We start from the raw sequence: 16,003 nt of genomic DNA, 5'->3' as shown, positions 1-16,003 counted from the left end.
AAATTACCTTTACAAAAATACACTTAGAGGCACTTTTTAGAAGTTTTCCAAATACTAATTGCTTAATAAAAGTATTTTTAAAATTAATTGGAGAAACACAAACTGATTCCAGCAAAAGTACTTTTTTAAAAAACACTTTTCAAAATAAGCTAATTTTAAAAGCTTGGCCAAACAAGCTAATCATCCACATGTAATATCAACTTAAATTTCGTCGATTTATAATTAAAATATGGCTTAATCTATAATCTTCATAAAATAAATATTATTTGCCACGTTCTATCATGGTATATGAACATAATTATTGCTTTGACAAAAATGTAGACGAGAGTGAAAATACCCTTTTTTTTGTTTTGAGAAACCACTAAGTAATACTTAGTGGAGGGATATTTATTAATAATAATAAATAGTTCAGCAAAACAAAAAAGAAAGCAAAAGGAACCGGGCCAAAAAAATCCGGCCCAAATAAAAAACAACAAAAAATATCAGTCGACAAACCCACTCAAACCCTCACGACACAAATTAGGAAAGTTCTCGAATGGTCGCCTTCACCGGAGCAAAGCCACCGCACACTCACCACAGTTCAAAAATCTGATTTTTTGATATGGATTCATATCATTTTCACACCACCAATCTCTTATCGGTGCAACAAACCCATAGCCAAGGAGTTTAACCTCAGATCAACCAGATTTCTTCTCTTCAGGTGAGATGTGCTCCCAATGTTTGATTTTCCTTCATCTGAGTGAGAGAAAGTAAGCTATGTCGGTTATCTTCTACTATATTCTTAGATCTAAAGAGATATGAGTTATTGTGTTCTTGAAATCTGTCGATCTGCTATTAATGCTTTATTGTTGAGCTGAAATCTTTTATAAATGATCTTCTTACCTGAATCAACTAGGTTGCTTGCAGTCCCAAGTATTGTGATTAATGTAAACATCACTGAGGATAGTTTGACAATTTAACACTATAATTAACTAGTATATGTTTGTCCAACAGCTACAACTTTGACTCCTTTGATTGAACCCAGAGATAGCTAATCTTCAGATTACAAAGTAATAGCTATGTAATGCACAAAATACCCTGCTAATTAAAGAGTTAAATACCTCAGGAAGATTTCTTGACCATTGTTTTGCTTCAGTATTGAATGTACTTTTGACTCTGCTTCAAATCTATTGACCAAACTTCAATAGGATGAGCCAAAGTTAAAACCACCATTAGAAGTTCTGCCAATATTTGGGTCACAGAGTCATATATGTACATCAATATTTTCAGTAATTTTTAGCATTCCTGATCTTGAGATTAGGGACTTGATGTTTGTCTAAATTTAGAATCCTCCTCCCTGCACTAGGTAACTCAGAAAAGGATTCAAAACTTGATGTACTTGCAAATTCAAAAGTTAGGTTAGTTAAAAAATCTGCCAATGTATTTCCTTCCCTGTATACATGTTGCATTATCACATTTAAATTCAACCTTCATTCTCCTGATTCTATCCACATCTGTAATAAGACACCATGTTATTTCCTACACTCCATCAACCACATTCTTCATCATCAATGAGTCAGTTTCTAATATGATGATCAATCATGATTCACACAATATATCAGACCCTCTATCATTGCTCTTTCCTCAACGACAACATTAGAAATCTGCCTCAATTCCTTTCATTATGCATATTTCAAATCTCCATGTCAATCTCTCACACAAAAACCATAAGAACTAGGACCAGGATTCCCCTTAGATGCTCCATCGATGTTACAGTTATACCATCTCTCAAAAAGAAACTTCTATTAGACTGTCTTAGTGATCAATATAGGTTTATATCCTTCTGGAAAAACAACCAGTTCAGGCCATAGAAGAGGTATGTTTAAAGCCAGGAATATCTGCCCCTTGTTAAATAGTACATGTTTCTATTGATCTCATGAATAACTATTGAAACTCACAGGTCCTCCATGTTTAATAGTGTTTATTCTCTTCCACAACTCACAAGTCATCATAGCAGGTACATCATAAAGGATAGGTTAAAATTTTCAGCACATTCAATCTTCCACTAAGGTTTGATAACTTGGGTGGATCTGAATGAGATTTATTTGTACTCCAACAACCTGCTTAAACACTTTTCACATATCTGAAGCAAATTTACATGTTAAGAAAAGATGCTGCATAGTCTCCTGTTGTGGAATGGTACAACAATAACATCTTGATACAATGGGTATACTTATTGTCACGTTCCGAACCATGGCCTGGGCGTAACACGGCACTCGGTGCCTTACTGCATGTGACTGAGCGAACCATATGGCTTGCTAAATTAACATGGGACATGTACTAATGCGGAATACACTTTAAAACATGAGTAGTCTGAATAACATGAGTCATCATAATACTAATGAAAATACTGTTTAAACATGATGCGGAAATAGTCTGAAAATATAATTAGTACTGAGCCAATACTAGCTATATGACTTTGAACATCTGACATGGATAACTGAGCTAGTCTAGTGTATGAAATCTTTGACATGAGTCTGACTGCTAAATTGTTCACCGGGACAAGGCCCCCGGCATACCTTAACTGCATAATTGGCAATAAATAAATAAAGATAAAACCTCGAATAAGATGAGGCTCATCAATAGCTGATACGTGCAAAGTCCTAACAAGCTAATCCGTCGTCCTGTAAATATGCATCGTGAAATGCAGGCCCCCAGATAAATAAAAAGGGACGTCAGTACATTCGAATTGTATTGGTATGTAAACCAACTGAATGAAATAAGCATGACAAATGAAATGATAGAATTGAAACTGAAACTATATTTGTTAGCTGAACATGAACATTAGTATCATCTGTCATGAATATATATATATATATATATATATATATATAACATGATTAAAACATTTCGAGTGGGAGAGCCTTAATATAACCGGCATGTAACCACCACGTGAGCACGTGGCATCTGATCTCTGCCCGATCAGCTAAGACATCCTATACCTTGTTGGGGTACAAGACATGAACATAAACATGAATGTATCTAATAACCCGCTATGGGTAAACATGAAGGAATCGTCCTGAATGGGTGGAGCGATCCTTATCCTTGTTGACACCCAATTTCGTCCCTCCATTATTCCAATTTATTTCCTTAGGTTTTCTAGATTTATTAACGAGCTAAACACTTTATTTTCACTATTATTTTCTATTTCTATTACTATTAATATCGTTACTTTCGTTTTCATTATTTTTTACTATTCTACTATCAACATTACTAGTGTTACTTTATCATAAATTTTAAATGATTCGTCATCGTTTCATTTTAGGATTTGTACTCGTTAAATTAATTTTACTTTATTAAATCCTTTACTTTCTACATACTAATTATTATTTGTCTTCACATAATATATATTGTACTAGTTGTTAAATTAGAAGCCCAAAAATATTTTAAATAAATAAAGATGGACCCATATTTTCGGACCAACATTTGAGCCCAAACCAGCCCACTACCCCTTTTAAAATCCACAGCCCATTATTTCCTACCCTGCCAGCCCAAAATAGGTCAGCCCACACCCGCTATTTCACCCGACCCGACTGGCCCACTTATCCTTAAAACCTTCATCCGGTTGAAGACAAACAAAACCTAATCCCCTTCAAACCGCCGCACCTCTCGTCTCTCCTACCTTCTCTCATCCCCATTTTAGCAAACCCTAAGCCCCATTTCACCGTGAATAGCTTTGTCCTTCCATTTTCACACAAAGAAATTTGTCCCTACGTCTGCTTAATCTGCGCACCCTGTCGACGGCAGAGGAGAGTTTCCCTTTTTTTTTTTTGCTTCAAGACGCAGTAATCTCCAAAATCAGAGAAACGTTTAGCCTTTTTTTGAATAAAATCCGAATCAAAAGACGTAAAAGGATTTCAACGTTCGAATTATCACGGGTTTGACTCGATTTTGAATATTTCGATCCCAAATTCCCGCTCACTCGAACCCTAACCCCAGCATGCATTTCATATAAATACACCCCTTACGAGACATTTTTGGAACCACCGATACTTTACTACACCCAACATTTTCTATTTTTCACCACTATAAATCTTGGATTTGTTTCAAATTCCTTTCTGTTTCGAGCTTAGTCATTACTTGCGTTTTTATTCGGAAAATCGAACCAAATTTCTTTTTTAAAAAGTGTATTATGTTCTATCGGGATTTTAATTTGAAAAGATTTTCGAGTTTGGGATTCGTCGTGTTCGAGTGTAGATCGGAGACCCGACGCCCCATTCACTGCACCTACAAGAGGTCGGTAAACCTTTCTCCTTCTCTTTATTTTTAGTATTTTGTGTGTTTAGCTTAATTTGTGTTCGTGTGTTAGTTTAGCTTATCCTGTGGTATTATGTATTCATGTGTTCATTTAGTATAATTTTTGTTCTTGTTTAATGTTGTGTGCTAGCATGTTAGTGTAATCGAAGGTGTTTGCTGGTAATAGTAATGGTTACGCATGTCAGTTTGATTGGATTTGTTTAGATCTGTTAGTTGTGTGATATGCTATCTTGGGAAATTTGTGTCTATGGCAATAAATTCAACTTGTCTAGCATGCTCGTGTTAGTTTTAATGTATATTATTAAGTATTTGATTAGGCCAGCTTTAAACTGAACATGTATTTGCTTGACTCCTACTATTTCCAGTTTTAAAACTTATGCGAGCAATGGCCTGCCTTCTCCGCTCGAAAATTAATTCGAAACATAGGTTAGGATGTTTTATCAGTTAAATGCTTGCTTAACGATTTAAAGGATTACTCTTATGACCAAGACTTATTAAAATACAGCTAAAGAAAAATAGTAAAGATTTCCAGTTCACTCCTCTTTCAATGTTTACAGAGAATGGCTGTTGTCCTTGGTCTACATGGAATAACCAATCGTTTTTTAAGTGTAATCTCAAATGATTCTACTTATAGTTTATTTGTCTTTTCAATGTGTTTAACATACTAAAAGGATTAGCAATTTCCATCTCTTAGGATCTGTTTTATCCAGAAGTAATTATATGGTTAAGCTCATTTTGAAACGATTACAATTTGGCTTGACTAATCATTGTGTCTTGTTGGCTGTTGATCCGTTACGATGTTGTCTCAAACCCATTTTAAGGTCATATCTCTCTGTTAACTGAAAACATGCTTGATGTTTCCTTTTTTTTTTCTCCCTCTCTGGGAACTGGCTGAAAATTTAAAACATCAAATGTTACATGTTTTCCTTTCTCTGCAGTTGTAAAATTCACTAGACATTTGTTTGAATTTCAAAATTTTTAAGGATATCAACTCCTATCTTAAAACATGAGTTTCTCGTTAGGGTATTCCGTTTCTATTTTAAGTTGGATATAAGAGTTGGAAACAGATAATTAAGTACCAAGTGTTTTCTTTCTTGTTTAGAAGAATTCTTCAGATCCATTATAGTGTAGGCTGATTCTGTTTGGTTTCATACGCAACTGTATATATGATTTCTGGAGTTTAAATACCTTAGTATGATTTTCCCTTTGTTTGCTTCTGTTTGGTATAGTTGGCTTTCGTAGAGTGTTAACAGCGGGTATGTTCGAGTTATTTGGCTTCCTACACATTTGTATGTACATAAGTTGGCATATTTAGCATATAAGGGCATACTGCCTTGTTAGTAAAGATGGTTGATTGAATTTTGGGCTCTGTTTTGTATTGCTTAGCAATTGGGCCGTTGGGCTTGCTCGTTAAAAGCATATGTGCAGCTTTGTTTGTTGTGTCTCGCCCCATTTTCTTTCCTTTGTGGATATCTAATTCGAACATGGGCCTGCTATGTTTGTCTAACTTCTTTCTTATTACTTGTTTAGAAGTCATTAATATATTAGTCACGGGCAGTCCCCTGTTTTAGTTAAAAGCTATTGGCCTGTTTTGAATTTGCATCATATTTGTTTTGCTTTATTTATGGGTTATACGCTAATCCTTTTCTTTCGTTTTTATGCATGACCTCCGCTTACGAGTTCGAGGGACTCGTCATCTCCCGCATTCGGTGTTGGGCCAAGGCCCAACGGAATTTTCCTCTCGAGTCAGCCCACCCGCGACAAAAAAAAAAAAACTTTCTAGGCCAAAGCTCAATAACAAAACAGGCTGCAGCAGTAGTCCTAAGAATGGACTGATCCATTTGCTCTCCTTCCTCTCTATCTTATTGTCGTTGTGTGTTTTTGATTTACTTTGTATGATTAACACTTTAATTTTGCCTCTTAGCTTATACGAATTACAGGGAATTAATATGGGTAGTTGTAGAAACAATAGGTAGTCATGTTAAGGGAAAACAATTAGTTAATTCCACCGGTTTTGTTCTTTTTATTTATTTATTTATTTTATTTTATCTATTTCTAAAATTGTTTATAGTACTTATAGTATTCACTTTTATCAAAACAATTGATCTTCAAGGACGTGTAGCTGTGAACATCTATTTTGAATTAAGAAAGTACGTTTTATTCTTACTATCTTAGAAAATTTTGAAACATTACTAAGACGTAAGTGTGAACTCAAGTATACTTTATAAATAACTCTTCAAGTTTAAATCAATCACGTGCATTTTTTAGCTAGGCATAGTTAATAAATATAATAAAAAAGGAGAAGGAAAATCCCATCTTGTCGGTTCTCTTAAAACAAAAATCAGTTAATGCCTCCCCTTTTGAGTTATTTTTCAAATATTTATAAAACATTGAACCATAGGGTGCTTTTGTTTTCAGTTTACTTATAACCAAACTCTTTTATGCAAATTATTATTTTTCTACAAGCCCCCATTCTAAAATAGCATTCTTACATGTCTATCTATAACTTTAGCAATACTTACAAAGCTATTTTCTTTTCTATAATATTATACTTACACTTAGCCTAATTAATTGTAAGTCCGGTCGGTTAACCATTGTTAATGGGTCTTAAAGGATGCCTAATACCTTCCTTTTAGACTAATTGAACCCTTACCTAGATCTTTTTGGTTTCGTAGACTTTAAAATAAAATCAACTTTAGATAATTACTTTAATTAACCTTAGGTGCCCTAATTCACCATAAATAATTAGGTGGCGACTCCTTGACTTTAATTAACCCCGGAATTATCGGGATGTTGTAAACTATTTTGACTCCGGTTAAAATAGGGTATAACAGCTTGGCCGGACTCACTTAGGTTCTAACCATAACAAACTTAGTTTAAATAGGCTTTGTGTGCTTATTTTAATTACTTTATTTGTTGTTAACTGTTTTTACATGCTATTAATTGTTTGTTTGATATAAACTGTTTACGTGTTACTGCTTTGATAAACTGTCATCCCGTATCATTTTCCTCCACTCCTAGAAAATTCACACAAATTCATACACTTAAAGCGGTTTCGCGGTTCGCGGCCTGTTACATCCCGTATTTTGTACATTGGGATATTTTAAGCTAATCGCGACAAGTCAAGGACAAGACTATTTTGGGATACGAGGTAGAGACTTTCAACTTCCGATTTTGTTTCGATGCACAAGTGCTTATAAATTTTATTTGGTATAGAAATATTATTGGAGATTAGGGATTAATTAACCATGATTAGATTATTAAGTGGGGATTAGTGATTAACTAATATTAATCAAGTCATTAGTGCATTAAGTGGGCCCCACACATGTGGCAAAATCCGATTGGTCCTTGGATGTCAATGGGACACAGTCAAGGGCTGGACATGTGTCACCAATATGAGTTGCATATATAATGAAATTTGATGACTAAGGATTCATTTCTTCATCTTCAACAAAATAGAAAACATAGAGATAGTGAGAGAAGGCATTCGGCCATGGTTGAGCAAAAATTGAAGCTCAATTGTTGATAAAAAAAAAATAGATTTTCAGCCATTTCAACCCTTTGGAAGGTGTATAACAACGTGGGATTGATCCTAGATAGCAAGAACAAGTATTAAATTCAAGGCACAAATTCTAGTCAAGTTGAGAAGTCAAGTGTTTAAGGTAAGGTTTAACCTTCTTTTGCATATATTAAGGGTGGTTTGAACGTGTTGTAGTGTGTAGAAATGAATGAAATTCATGGAACTATGTGTGATGGTGTTGAGGCCGTGTAGGGGCTGTTTGTACATGAAAGGGTGAATTGCTTTTGCTTGGTATTTTGGTTGTTGTTGTTATGGATTGTATGGTGAGAATGAAGGCTTAATGGTTCAAGTTGGAGTTGTAATTGTTTGTGGGTTGTTGTAGAAGCTAATATGATGTTAATATATTTTCTTGCATTTATATGAATAATATTGTAACGTGTGGATTGTTGGCATAGTTCATGAAATTGGAAGAAAAGAATGTGTTGTTGTTATTCTTGTCGAACTTGGAAGATTATACGTTGTATTACGTGTTAGTTGGGCTGTTTTGGGGTGTTGTACGGGCTGTTCGGAGTGTCCTCGAGCCATGTTTGAATAGTCTCGGGTTGATACTTGAATGTATGATTAGTGATGTTGGCTTGGTTGTGTGTAGTTGGTTTGGATATAAGCGAAACGTCGTCTAATTGTCTAGAAAGGAGTTACTAACATTAGAATGCGTTTTGAATCTCTTCGTAGTTTAATCCTAGTTCTTGACGTCTTAATATAGGTTGAGATACTATTGGGCAGCGTATACGTGTTGTGTTGCGAGTAAACGCTAAAGGTATGTAAAGCCCATCCCTTCTTTCTTTTGGCATGTTCTCGATGTAAGTATGACACGATATGAGCTTTGGGGTAACTCTATTCATAAGTTCCGAGCATGTTTTATGATTCTTATTCACTTCTTGATATTAGAATTCTTAGAATAGTCGAGCTACTGCCCTCGAGTCTTCTATGTGATTGGGTAGTAAACGATGCATAAAAGTTCCTATTCCTGAAAGATTCTATAATGATATTCAAAGAATATGTAATATGACTATCGTTTGTTACTCGAGCGTTGATTTGTCTACTTATCTATTGAGTCTTAAGAAATGATTTATATGCGTATGGTTGCTTACTACTCTGCTCGTGCTTACCGTTGTTATATCTTTCACTGAGTCCCGGGCCAGGACATGTTTTCGTGCACAGTTTCACTGCATTATTCACCGAGTCCCTCATTAGAGGGCCGGGACACGTTATATATATATATATATATATATATATATATATATATATATATATATATATATATGATATGATGATATGTTATGGCGGCCAGGAGGGCATATGATGACTTTATTCACTGACTCCCTCACTAGTGGGCCGGGACACGTTATATATATGATATATGATATTGATATGCATGACTTTCATTTCATGAGGCAAGTGTATTGATGTTTTAAAAGTCATACCTGTTTCTGGTAATCTCTGTTTCAGTTATGATCTTCTTTACTATATTTCATGCTTTATATACTCAGTACATATTCCGTACTGACCCCCTTTCTTCGGGGGCTGCGTTTCATGCCCGCAGGTACAGACGCCCGTTTTGGTGATCCGCCAGCTTAGGATACCTATTCAGCTATCTTGGAGTGCTCTCTTGTTCCGGAGCCTGGCTTGTGGTACAAATCCCTTTTGTTGTATATATGTGTCCGTCCAGGGGTACGGCGGGGCCCTGTCCCGTCATATGATACTGTCGTTACTCTTAGAGGTCTGTAGACATATGTGTGGGTCTGTATATAGTTGCTGTTTAGTTGTGTATATATGACTTATGTTTGGGGTGTACCCATTCGTAGTGGCAGCCTTGTCGGCTTGCGCATATATATGTTTTAGGATGTTGTGTGTAGTGGAGGCCTTGTCGGCTTGCGTAGATACGTATACGTATGTGTTTTGGAAGCCGTGTGTTATGGTAGCCTTGTTGGCTAGTGTATGGCTGGGACGTTCCTCCTATATTGTGACAGCCTTGCCGGCTTATGTGCGATATTATCTGTTGAAAGTTGTAACTCCTCAGTAGACAGGTTGCTATGCGACAGTTTTGAGACGACGTCCTGCCTTTTTATGTATATATAAGTTCTTTATTATGCTAGTTGTGAACAGTTATAGTTAACAGGTGTATACGAGTGTCCAGCTCGGGCAATAGTCACGGCCTACGGGGTTGGGTCGTGACACGGCCGTACACTACAAAATCACCCTTTAGTTGAATCGATCTTGTGGATTTAGTCGATCGGCGGTGCAGTCGACAGCCACGGACTTTCCCCTCCCAAGTTATCCGCTTGGGAGAACCTTGTGTCATAAGAAACCAACTCTTAGTCAACGCAGGGTAGAGCTAAACCAACACCCTTTATTAGGAGCATACATTTCATGACCTAGGAGGTTTAATACCCTTAGTGTATTAAGCCCATTAGATGACTTTACCCAAACGTCCAAGTGGGTTCACGACACCAAGTGACACAAATCATACTTGATGTGTATGTTTGAAGGATAACTGTGCCTAAATATGGACTATTTGCTTTAATTAATTAAACTTTAGGAGGGAGGGGACGACTAACGTTTCTATGACAGGTATGGATTTGCATTGGAGTACAACAAATGACGAAGATCAAGGACATCACAAACTGGAGCTAGAAATTAGACATAGGAAACTGTATTTACTTTACTTAGATTAGGAAACACTTTATGTTGTATTCATTTGATATGTAATAAATATTACATTACTTTTGTACTTTATTTCGGGAATAGAATTTGTTTAATTAATCAAAAGCAATGGGATGACGTATTATGGCAGACTTTACCCTTCAAACAAACGTTAGGCCTACCTCTGGCACAAAGAGGTCACATGCATATTAGGACGCGTTATTGTTTGATATACTCGTTTACATTTGTTTGACAACTTGCTTGACTTTATTTGATGAATTATTTGCTACATGATCATGACTTTACCTAGACATGTTAATAAGACTGACATCATTTGCACTTTATGTTTCTTTTTATTCCCAAAGAGTTGATTCGTGTTGACACTCGAGCTGGCCGACCATCCTTACCTCACAAGGTCAAAGACGTCATCGTTACCTCGACGTAATTGGGTTGTTCAAGGAAAGGAAATTATTATGTCTGATCCAGCCGCACCTATTTCAACTGGTTTGGAAAAACATCATGATTTCTAGTGATCCCCCCGAGACTTCCGAACATAGAGCTACTATTCAACATGATGAACATATTGCCTGCTTGACTCAAGAGATCGAGGACCTACGTGGAGAACTGACTCGGGTTAGGGACCATACCAATTTGTCCGTTACACTCCAAAGTCCACCTCCTGAACCCAGAACTGTCGCACCAAACCCACCTCGTTTTCCATCACTTGAATCTCCAGTCCTTGAACACTTTCCTCAAAAAATAATGCACCCACCAACAACAACTTTCCTCCAATCACCCTCGCAAATCCACCAAATCCATCATACGTCTATACTCCTCCGCAAAGTTTACCACCCACCTACACTACCTATGCTACTCCTAATCCACCACTCGTCAACCCACCAAATCAATCACTAGTCCACACTCCTTATGTCCCTTTATCCCCCAACACTAACCCACCACCTACAACTACTCCTCTAAACCCGCCAAACCAACTACCTACAAATACCACCTACAACACACCACCTCCAGTCCAAAAAACTCCCACCGTCCAAACTTATCCAACCCAGCATATACAAGGGGCCCATTTTGTCACTCCCAACGCACAATATGTTCCTCCGGTATATACAGCGGAAACACAAGCCTTCACCAACCCAGTAACGGTCAGGTTCCAGCCCGAGGTGGATCAATAGGAGGAAATGGAAAAGGAGGCAAAAGCGAGGGCGGATGATATGTTGTTAAAAGAGATCCACAGTCTCAAAGAAGCAATGAGAAACTTTCAAGTTGCTAGGGGAAGTAAGAGTGTAGAATACGAAGACCTGTGTGTCCAGCCTGACGTCGATTTGCCCGTAGGCTACCAGCCGCCAAAATTTGATACATTCAATGGGACAGGCGACCCTCATACACACTTAAGGGCTTATTGTGATAAACTGGTCGGAGTAGGTAGAGACCAAAATATCAGGATGAAGCTATTCATAAGAAGCTTATCTGGTGAAGCTCTCACTTGGTATACACAACAGGACGTCCGTAAATGGCGTGGTTGGAGTGATATGGCACAAGACTTTATGGACAGATTCAATTTTAATACCGATATCACACCGGACAGAGTCTACATGACTAAGTTAACTAAGAAGTCAATTGAAACGTTCCGTGAGTATGCATTGCACTGGAGGTCAGAAGTAGCCAGGGTTCAACCCCCGATGAGTAATAGAGAAATGACCGCTACCTTCATTGAATGCCAAGCTGGCATATACTATGAGAAAATGATAGGAATGATGAGACAAAAATTCACAGAAGTTATCCGAATGGGAGAAGCCCTAGAAGAAGGAATCAAATCCGGAAAAATTCAGGATCTTACGGCTTTGCAAGCTGTAAACAAAGCCATTCAATCTGGTTCTATCAGCGGGACCCAAAAGAAGAAAGAAGACGTAGCTGCAGTCATGAATGTCCAAGGGCATAAGCCGAGCCAAGCCGTTACATACTTTAACCATCCACAACAACCTTTCTACCCTTACCAATACGCTGAGCCCTATCAAGTTCCACTAACTCCTTACCCTGTCTACAACACCCAAGCAAACTACTACCAACCTCGAGCACCTCCCTATCAAAACCTACGTCCATATCAATCTGTTCAAGCTCCCACTTACCAAAATCGATCGCATACCACACCAAAAGCCCGTCCAAACCCTGACATCAAAAATACTCGTAATTACACTTGGTTCGCTGAACCCTTGGCTCAATTGTTCGAAAGACTGAAAGCTGCAGGCGTGGTACAACCAATTGAAGGGAAAATTCCTGATCCTATTCCAAGATGGTTTGATGGTTCCAAGCGCTGTGCATACCATTCTGGAGTGGCTGGGCACGACACTGAAGATTTATATGGGCTTAAAAACAAAATCGAAGCCTTGATTAAGGAAGAAACGATCCAACTTACTGGAACTCGACCCAATGTGGACAACAACCCTCTACCTACTCATGAAAACGCCAATGTGAACATGATCACTGTTGAGGAAGTTGGAGATGTGAAAGAAGCCATCATGCCATCAACCTTTGTCGCTCCCATGGGAACAATCCAAAAACAAGCACCAATAAAGATTGCTACTACAACTACTCACAACACCATGACATCGCCCATCTGGGGTGTCGAACCAGGAGAAACTCTCAAGAATTGGACTTGTACTCCGTCACTGGTTCGCCGGGAGTCTTGGTAGATTGAACTGTAGTGAACTTTTTTTGACATAGCACGATTTTAAAATTGAGGCTTAAATCGTGCCCCAAAGCTTTTGTTGCTTTGCCTCATCTTTTGAGAGCTTAAATTGCACAATCTATGAATGCATTTCTGATTTTCCTTAACTGTCTGTTATTTGTTATTTTCTATTTTACTTTAGTATACAAATTATCAAATCTGCCAATTTCATGATTGTGACATAAAATGAACGAATGAACCAAGTACACCTCGAGAGAATAATAAAGAAATTAGAGGATAAGACAAGATTCCATTTGGAAGAAACGAAATAGCCGATAGGTGATGACATAAGCCTGAAAGCTAGCAATTCAAGAAGAAAACAAAGGACGACATTAAGTTAGACAGCCTAGTTTGCAACCTTTCCTTTAACAATCAATACAAACTATGCTGACCTAATTTCCGTGGTGGGATACGTAGGCAGCCCACATAGGGTTCGGTTGCATTATAACAGAAATTCAAAAATCTTTATGTAAGGAGAACAACGTATGGCCTGATTCCCTCAGCGGGATACGTAGGCTATCGACGTACGGCTCAGTCACATTTAGGTAAAAAATCCAACAAACCTTTTACCATTTACATAACAGAACTGCGCTGACCTGATTCCCGTGGGGGGATACATAGGCAATCCACATCGGTTTCGGTCCCTTTATTAAATTCTCAAACCATTTTTATGAACCTTCCGAACTACTTTCTGACCTGATTCCCTTGACGGGATACATAGGCAACCTATATAAGGTTTGGTCACACCACAACATAAGTTTAGTACACCCTTCTGCGTCTAAAACTGGGGCATATCTTGAAAGATTAGACAAGAGCAGAGTTAGACATTGACAAGATTAAGGCTATCAGACAGGAAGTATTTTAGACAAATGACCTTTCAATTGTTTCAGAAGTGTCACAATCTGAAGTTGGCAGAAATATTTTACAACTTACATACATATATTTACATATATATCTTTCCTTATATACATATACTTACATATACATTTTTCAAATGACACACTTTCTTTCAATTGTTTCGCTACTATTCATCTACCGAGGCTTGAACGAAGATCACAAGATCGAAACAAACAAGACGAATGGAGCGTCAACAACGTCAAGCTTCGAGTCAACACGAATCAACTTCCCCCTCCCAAACTAAGAATTTTTCTTTGAGTGCAGGAACTTAAACACCGCGAGACCAACAGTCAAGTCTACCAATCATGGCCGAAAAGCATCATTTGACTCATTATGACCTTGCCTTAAAAGCCAAACGGCTTTATTTCCAACTTTATCTTTAATTTCATTTTTATCGCAATAACTTTATGACTTTATTAACAAATACACCTGTTTTGAAGGTTGTCGAGATCGAAGGCGAATTAAATCGGGATTACGTGTTATTAATCAGGCTGTCACGATACTATCAACATCATAAGCCAAACGGCTATTCTATCACTTTACTCCATACTTTATCAATTACTTTATCATATACTTTACCAACTTTAACGACTTTATCCTGAACTTTACAGGAATCAACATTAAGTCTCCGAAGACAACTGGAGGCATCATTTGGCTATTCAGCCTCTTTCGCATTAGCCAAACGGCTACACCATCACTTTACTTTACCGATTACTTTATCATTTACTTTACCAACTTTAACGACTTTACCCTGAACTTTACAGGGATTATCATTAAGTCTCCGAAGACAACTGGGGGCATCATTCGACTATACAGCCTCGAATTATCATTAAGCCTCCGAAGACAACCGGAGACATCATCCACTTTACGACTTTACCCTGAACTTTACAGGAATCTTCATTAAATCTCCGAAGACAACCGCAGATATCATATGGCTATACAGGCTCATTTTCATAAGCCAGACGGCTACACTCTTATTTCACTTTCTACTTCATCAATTATCTTATCATCCACTTTAATAACTTTACCTTAATTTCACAGATATCATCGAGCCCCCGAAATAACCGGAGACACCGCTGGGCTGTACGGCTCATCGGCATATCATTTACCATCAAGTCCCCGAAGACAACCAGAGACATTATATGGCTATACATCCTCATCTACACAAGCCAAACGGCTACACTTTTACTTTACTCTCTATTTTATTACTTTACTTTATCATCCACTTTACCTACTTTAATGACTTTACCTTAAATTCCACAGACATGATTTATCATCAAGTCCCGGAAGACAGCCGGAGGCCTTATTACTATCATTAAATTCTCCAAATACAACTGGAGATATTATTACATCTTCAGCATAAACATCACGCATTCATTCAAGTCCCTGAAGACAATCAGAGACAACATTTGGACACACGACCTCACTATAAGCCACACGGCTTCATCTTCATTCTCACACTTATATTTATTATCATTTTACATTCTTTATAAGATTTACATTTTCAACTTTACCCCAGACTTTATTACTGATTTTGACATAAATTTCAGTTTTTGACAGAAAGTACGACCCACGTACAGAGACACAGCACAACGTGGAACTTTATCTTACGCAGTGAACTGGGGCAAACATGTTGAAGAGGATTATCAAACTCACAAGCAAAGGTCACGGATCTACTCTCGAACCCGACTCCGCCTACGTCCACAAACCTGTGATGCGTAGGTTATCCAAAATTTCCTTTCATATCCACCGTTTAAACTCTACTTAATCAACTCTTTTCCCAATCTTGTAAGCCTTTTCTATATCCAGTCTCACCATAATTCAACACTGGGGCAAAAAGCGTA

At 37.5% G+C, this 16,003-nt stretch overlaps 1 protein-coding gene across 1 annotated transcript in view; it reads left to right on the top strand.

The window, feature by feature from the left end:
- Positions 1–677: 677 nt before the first annotated feature.
- The window catches only part of LOC132614275 (TGACG-sequence-specific DNA-binding protein TGA-1A-like), a 29,593-nt gene continuing 14,267 nt past the window's right edge, over positions 678–16,003 (top strand). Inside the window, exon 1 of the mRNA XM_060328693.1 lies at positions 678–700. The gene's annotated coding sequence lies outside the window, so the exon portion shown is untranslated. The remainder of the gene's footprint in view (positions 701–16,003) is intronic.

The sequence above is a fragment of the Lycium barbarum genome, chromosome 10, assembly GCF_019175385.1.
Source record: "Lycium barbarum isolate Lr01 chromosome 10, ASM1917538v2, whole genome shotgun sequence".
NCBI classification, from domain to species: domain Eukaryota; kingdom Viridiplantae; phylum Streptophyta; class Magnoliopsida; order Solanales; family Solanaceae; genus Lycium; species Lycium barbarum.
This window is presented reverse-complemented; position numbering and strand designations above follow the sequence as displayed.